The sequence below is a fragment of the Zootoca vivipara genome, chromosome 9 (genome assembly GCF_965207765.1).
Source record: "Zootoca vivipara chromosome 9, rZooViv2.hap1.1, whole genome shotgun sequence".
NCBI lineage: Eukaryota > Metazoa > Chordata > Lepidosauria > Squamata > Lacertidae > Zootoca > Zootoca vivipara.
Window position 1 is genome coordinate 57372818 of NC_142592.1, and position 6000 is coordinate 57378817.

Here is a 6000-nt window from a genome sequence, read left to right on the forward strand (position 1 = left end):
AAACCAAGGCGCAGCTTCCGATTGGCTGCAGGAGTTTCCTGCACATAAGAGGAAGCTGTGTTGGATGTTCAGCTTCCAAAGAACGTTCACAAACCGGAACACTTACTTCCGGGTTTGTGGCGTTCGGGAGCCGATTTGTTCGACAACTAAGCCGTTTGAGAACCAAGGTACCACTGTACAAGGCTGCTTTCAGATGTCTTCCAAAGATTGTAGTTACTTATTTCCTTGGCTCAGGGGTTGCATAACTCCATACCCTCCAACGTTTATCTGATGAAAATAGGGATGTTCTACCATATGTTTCAAAATTTCTGATGAAAGCAAGGGCATTCTAAGGAAAAGTGGGACATTCCAGGATCAAAAGTGGGACATTCCAGGATCAAATCAGAAACTGGGAGTTCTTCTGAAGGGACTTCTTCTGAAGTGTGCATGCACACGAAAGCTCATACCAAAATTAAAAACTTAGTTGGTCTTTAAGGTGCTGCTGGAAGGAATTTTTTTATTTTGTTTCGACTATGTCAGACCAACACGGCTACCTACCTGTAGCTGGGACTTCTTCTGTAAATCTGGGGCTGTCCCTGGAAAATAGGGACATTTTGAGGGTCTGGTGTACAGCCCAGAAAACGCTTTATTGCTCCATTTTGCTGAATGCAAAACAGGCTCTCAGGAGATGAAGGGGGTTTGGGAGACAGGGGAATCCAGGAACAAATTGTTTTCATGCCCAGGTTTGAGCTCTATAAAGAAATTGGCCCAGACAGATGTTCTATTCAGGATCTCCATGTTAAGGAAATCAAAACCCAGGAGATGAGAGCTAACACCATTCATTCCCTTACCAATCAAAAGGATTTGGATGGAGTCAAGCGTGTGACCCTTCCCTGTAATGGGCTGGAGTTCAAAAAGTGTCAGGCCGGTTTTCCTCCTGGCGAGCAGCCACAGGCAGGTTGAGAAGAGTGATTCTGCTACAGTTGGAGAAAGAGCTTTGGAAACCAGCAATACAAAAAGTCTCCATTCAGCTTGGAGAAACCAGAAAGTCGTTCCACCTCTTAAAAGGAGATCAAGTAACTTCTCTGGGATGTTTTGCCAGCAGCAGCAGGCAAGGAAAACGTGGGAATTTTGATTCTGAAGCCTGATACCAAAGCAGAGGCTGACCTTGGGTTCACTGTACAATTGCTAACTCGACCAAGGCATCATTTAATATGTAATCGAGCATCTATTTTAAGTAATCGAAAATAATAAGAAAACTACGAAGTATCTAGCCGTGGCATGTGCTTGTATTCCTATTTAAAAATCTCTATGCAATGTACAAAAAGAAAGAAACACAAACACAACAAAACGATGCCACAAAAACAGAGATACAACACTAAACCCAGTAAAACAAAACTTTAAAGATGTATAAACACATGCCAAAAACAGGAAGTCAGTACTGGCAAGGTCCCGTTCTCGTGGGTCGAGGTAAAAGAGATCCCTTTACAAGACAACTGAAGCAACTGACAGATTCTGCTTTGGGGTTTAGGTGTGGACAAGGTATCAGGACGATTTGTGCAGCCCAAGCAAAAGTGCTAGTTACAGGTAGGTAGCTGTGTTGGTCTGCCATAGTCGAAACAAAAATTTTAAAAATCCTTCCAGTAGCACCTTAGAGACCAACTAAGTTTGTTATTGGTATGAGCTTTCGTGTGCATGCACACTTCTTCATACAAAAGCAAAAGTGGTCTGTGCATACAAAAGCAAAAGTGGTCCAGCACGGTGCAGACTGCCTCTGCTCCACCCGCAATGCACTTATTTGCACCTTTCGGAGTTTGCATGAACGTAGTTTGGCAATAACAAGCATGCTCAGCCCCCCCCCCCCGTGACAGTCCAGAAGCACCCTAACATTTCTACTGGAAAGAAATGGAAACTGCCTTTTACAGAACCACCTAGAGTTAAGCCTTGGGGGCAAGCTTCAGAGATGCTCAGGCTGAGACTGCCAAAGTAGCAGCAACCATAGTTGTTAAGTAGAGCACAGTTGCACAGTAGGAACATTTCACCTTAAGTGCTAGAGACAGAATCTGAGATGGGAGGTCACAGGTGGAAGCATTGTAAGGTGCATTCATCCGACCAGTCTCAAAAAAGATTAATAAAATCATCCAATTCAACAATGGCAACAAAAGTCAACAGTATGTGAATTGTCCATAGCAAAACTGGTCCCTTTATTTTGCATTTGTTCTGCCCAGACTAGAAAGTGCTTGCTGGTGTACGAAGAGTAATATCCAACGTTAGAGTAAGCACAGTGGTTTCCAATAGGTCTACTACTCCAAGCATGTATTAGTTGGCTATCACTGCAAACCATTTTGCAAACTCTTAAGCACAAACTGAGGAATTGAAGGGAGGTCCTTGCCTACCTAATTATTATCACCTTGTGGTCCCAGTATTTGACTTTTTGCTTGTGTTAGTTCAACAGGAAAGAACAGAAATACTGTACTTAGAAAGTTTGTTGTTGTTGTTTAGTCGTGTCTGACTCTTCGTGACCCCATGGACCATAGCACGCCAGGCACTCCTGTCTTAGTTAACTTAGAAAGTTAACTTTCCATTTATTTTTAAAACAGAAAATTCACACATACTATAGCAGGCTCAAAAATGTGACAGAAATCTTGTCACGTGTTTGCATGACTCACCTTTTGGCCCGAGTGCTAAACACTGAACTGCAGCCTGCAAGGAGCAATAATTTGGCATATTGCACTGACTCCCTCCATCATCTTTTTTGGGGGGAGGGCACTACCTTCTTGAGTTAGACTCCCTGCTACAAATCCATCAGTTCCACCCATGGCAAAACATCAGGCTCCTGCTTCTAACATTACCACATGTTAACATCTGATGTTCTGTGATAAAAGTTCAAGGCTGAAGTTGGTGGGGCTGCCTGTTATTATATATCTACCGAGCAGATGGAAACCCCAGTCGTAAAAAGACGCCCTACACAGTATATTTAACAATAATTACCCATGGGTATTATTACTTACAGCTCAAGAGGCAGCGACTAAGTGTTGCTAAGCAGGCCGATAACCAACAGGTAGTGCATCATAAACTGGAACACAAGAATCCACTAGAGAAGTCCTAGCTAACCATCACTTATCCAGCCTGCTATGGAGAAGTTTCCCTGTCGCTTTCCCTCGAGAGAATAAGCAACTGCTCTCTGTTTTGTACTCACAAACACTAATGCAGATTAATAAACACACAGAGAGAAAGAGCTCACCGTGGGCTGAAAATGGGTCATGCAGAAGGTCATGCACTTTATTACTACCGTCAAAATGGGCAGTGGCTAATTGTGGTTAAAAGTGACCTTGCACACCATACATTTAAAGTGCACCCCCTCAAAAATTCTCGGAACTGTAGTTCCCCCAACAGAGCTGCGATTCCCAGCACCCTTAACAAAACACAGTTCTCATGATTCTTAGGAAGTGAGTGCTCGAAATGATTGGTCTGTACACTGCACAATAAGAAGACATTCCCTGCAATTAGGAGCTTGGCAGAAAAAGTAGCAATATAGCTAGTTAGTCACTATTACATTTATTTCTCACCTTTTCCCAAGGAATTCCAGGCAGTATCTCTCCCCCCCACAACAACAACCCTGCAAGGTAGGATAGGCCAAGAGATAGCAGCTGGCTCAAGGTCACACTGTGGACTTCATGGCCAAGTGGGGATTTAAAGCCTAACCTCCCTGTCTGATGCTCTAACCACTACACCCCACTACCTCAGCTGAGAAAGAACACAAAGAGGTATACTGTACATCCTTGGGGCAGTTTTTATTGCCCCTTCCCTGATTCCGAGAAGAATCTGGAGCACTAGCTGCTGTTAAAAGGCAATGCAGTCGCCAGAGTTTAAAGGCTGCAGTCCTATGTCTACTCAGAAGGAGGTCCTGTTGCATTCAACGGGGCTTGCTCTCAGGTAAGTGGGGTCAGGACTGCACAGCCTAAAGGTGGAAAGATATAAAAGCTTGGGGGCGGGGGAGGAAGCTGGGATTTCCTCTAACGAGCACATTTATCTACTCCAGGAAGCAATAAAAAGCCAGCAACTACAATCATTCCCTAGTTGTTGTTTTTTAAAAGAATAAAAAAACCAGCTGACAAGATAGATCACAGGTGTGGTAAGTGAGCGAGTGCTCAGGTTACAGGGGAAGGGAAGCGGAGCAGCGCACGTCTCGACTGGATAGGGCGGCGGCGGCGGCTGGGGGGGGAGCGCCTGTTACTGAACACGCGCCCCCTTCCACCTTTCACAAATACACGCGGTCATTTCACACGTTACAGTTTTCACGAGCAGCGGACGTGGAGAAGGAGAGAGAGCAAAGACGCGGGTCTCAGGAGCTCCAGGGCGGAAAATAGACTGGGGGGGTCTATTTCCCCCCTCCCCACCCCTTTGGAAAAAGGAGGAACCCACCAAGAGACCACCCCAAAAAAAATCTTCCAGGAGAGCAGATGGCGCCCCAGACGCTGTACTTCGCACCCCCTCGACGCCTAGAGGGAGCATTAAAGCAGGAAAATGTGGGTCTGGGCCCCAGCGGGGTTAGGGGCGACCCCTCCCGCCTCTCTCCCCCCGGATTCTGGGGGGGAGGGACCCTTCCCCCGCTCCCCCCGACGCCTTTTGTGCGCCTCTTACCGCGCTGCTGGTTCCTTCCCCCTCCGTTCAGCCGCGCGGGGCTCGCCTCCCGTCTCTCCTCTCCCTTCCTTCCCAGGGAGGACAGGAGCCGCCTGGTCCGCGCAGAGCGTCCGAGCCGACGGGCGGGGAGAGCGGCGAGGCTGCCGAGTGAAGCGCCCTCCGCACAGCCCGCTCCCGCTTCCAAAGTGCCCGCCTCTGCCTCGGCGGCTTCGTGCGCTCGGGGCTTCTCGCGGGCCGTAGCGCCCTCTCCTGGACGGCCCGGGCTTCGCTCGCTGGTGGACGAAGCCCCGCGGAGGGGAGGAAGCGGCGCGGCGGTTCACACGTTCAGGATGCCAAAGTCCTTTGGGGCTGCGTTATATATGTACTTAAGCTAACATACTTTATTGGGCTCCAAAGTGATGGTTGCATGTACGGCTTCCTGCAAATCAGGTGTGGGGAACGTGATGCCCTCCAGAAGTTGCTCGACTACAACTCTCCCATCATAGAATTGTAGAGTTGGAAGGGACCCCGAGGGTCATCTAGTCCAACCCCCTGCAATGCAGGAATCTCAACTAGACCATACATGGCAGACGGCCACCCAACCTCTGCTTTGAAACCTCCGGGGAAAGCAAGTCCACCACCTCTCATCCTTAGCCATTGGTCATGCTTTCTAGAACTGATGGGAGATGTAGTTCAGCAGGATCTGGAGGGCGCCAGGTTCTCCACCCCCGATATGAATCATTGGATCTGCCTGGTCATTCTTACTTGAGATGTTGCCGCAGGTTTTTTTGCTGGTGCTTCATAACCTGCTGCATATAGCTAAACCAGACCTGCATATCCAAAGTGGCGATGCCTAGCCTTCCAGATGTTGTTATTGGACTACAATTCCCATCATTCCTCACTATTGGTCGTTTTAGCTAGCAGAGCTGATGGGAGATGGATTCAAAGCTTCGCAGCACAACCCTATGCATGTCTCCTTAGATGCAAGTCCAGTTGGATTCAATGGCACTTGCTTCCAAGTAGGCGTGCATAGGAATGCAGCCTAATTTTCTCTGAGCTAAATGGGATTTACCTCTAAATAAGCATGCACAGGGACCCAGGTGGCGCTGTGGGTTAAACCACTGAGCCTAGGGCTTGCCGATCAGAAGGTGAGCTCCCGTTGCTCTGTGCCAGCTCCTGCCAACCTAGCAGTTCGAAAGCACGTCAAAGTGCAAGTAGATAAATAGGAACCGCTACAGCGGGAAGGTAAACGGCGTTTCCATGTGCTGCTCTGGTTCACCAGAAGCGGCTTTGTCATGCTGACCACATGACCTGGAAGCTGTATGCCGGCTCCCTCGGCCAATAACGCGAGAAGAGCGTTGCAACCCCAGAGTCGATCACGACTGGACCTAATGGTCA

The 6000-nt window shown here is 48.0% G+C and overlaps 1 protein-coding gene across 3 annotated transcripts in view; it reads right to left on the minus strand.

The window, feature by feature from the left end:
* The window catches only part of EPS8 (EGFR pathway substrate 8, signaling adaptor), a 132524-nt gene extending 127682 nt beyond the window's left edge, over positions 1-4842 (minus strand). For 2 of the 3 annotated variants that reach the window (XM_035126529.3, XM_088676944.1), the window contains exon 1: positions 4624-4842. The gene's annotated coding sequence lies outside the window, so the exon portion shown is untranslated. Of the gene's footprint in view, positions 1-2990; positions 3011-4623 lie in introns of those variants that run through there. The other variant, XM_088676946.1, reaches the window with a different exon arrangement.
* Positions 4843-6000: the final 1158 nt, after the last annotated feature.